The sequence below is a fragment of the Pterocles gutturalis genome, unplaced genomic scaffold (assembly GCF_000699245.1).
Source record: "Pterocles gutturalis isolate BGI_N339 unplaced genomic scaffold, ASM69924v1 scaffold26351, whole genome shotgun sequence".
NCBI lineage: Eukaryota > Metazoa > Chordata > Aves > Pterocliformes > Pteroclidae > Pterocles > Pterocles gutturalis.
The window spans coordinates 108,575-109,756 of NW_010106411.1; the positions used below are offsets into that span (position 1 = coordinate 108,575).

The 1,182-nt window shown below is 37.1% G+C and overlaps 1 protein-coding gene across 1 annotated transcript in view; it reads right to left on the reverse strand.

The window, feature by feature from the left end:
- The window catches only part of ITPR1 (inositol 1,4,5-trisphosphate receptor, type 1), a gene marked incomplete at its 3' end in the record, with an annotated part of 143,837 nt that overhangs the window by 106,180 nt on the left and 36,475 nt on the right, over positions 1-1,182 (reverse strand). The window lies entirely within an intron of this gene.

The following is a 1,182-nucleotide window of genomic DNA, read 5'->3' on the forward strand; positions in this document are numbered from 1 at the left end:
ATTCCTGTACCACACTAACATAGTAACAAAAGAGAAGGCCCTTGCAAAACTGAATGACCACAGGGATACATTGCTCTATTTAATAACTTAATTTATAATGAGGCTCTTGCACTTGGTTTTGTGTTACAAGTGAGCTATTTTGCCCAGGCTGTTTTTAAACCATTTCATTTGGCAACAAAATTTTTTCTTTACATTAAAGATAACTTTTTCATTACCAAAAAAAGAAAAAAAAATCTGTATTTGCTTTAACCAATATCTGGTGATAAGAGAGTAGTTTAAAACTAGACTTTTTTGGAGGCTAAGCATCAAAGTTTATGGTTTGGTTCTCAGATCTCAAGGACTTACAGCAGGTCCAGTTTTCACCTGGAGAAGAAATTGCCCACAGCTCCTAACTGTACTAAGGTAAAGCACTAATAACACAGGACAAAGCTTAGCTACTGCAAAGGAAGAGCTATCCGTATATTGTTATAAAATTTCTCCATCTTCAGCTTACACAAAATGTGCTGTTTTTAAAAGCTGTGCTAGGTATGATAGCTGGGTCTCGCTCCAGGAGAACCTGGAATACAGCTGCTCATTCAAATGCAGAAATATATTCAGAAATACAATGCAGCATAATTTTCTCTTTGTTATTGAAATACAACGTTTTTTCCTTGATTTCAAAGTATTCTGGTGAGAAAGGATTTCTTCAAGATATTAGGGCCCTCTCGACTATCAACGGCAATCACAGAAGATAGGACTTCTCTGCCTGCACCGGACTGGGTGCCACACTTCTTATAAATACAGAAAATAGTGTATTCTGTGAAAATATGATTAAGACTTTCGATGCATTTCAAAAGCACACATCGAAACTGACAATCACACAAGAAGAAAGAATCATTTTCTGTGGCCACTAGATGTCAGCTTCTCAATCACCACTGATTCTTGATACCAAAGAAAGACAAGTGTCCCAGATTTTAAATCCCTTAAATGGCATTAACTTAAAATAACCTGACCTCAGCATTGAGCGCTCCACAGCAGACAATAAATTCCACCAGCAGACAAACAGAAGCCAAAAAAGGCAAGTGATGATGAATACATCTTGCATCACCGATTCAGTCAGAAATTATATGCACTGATAAAGAAATCTAATGTAATGGGCAGAGCTAAAAATTGTATGCACATGTTTCAGGGCATAGCCCGCCC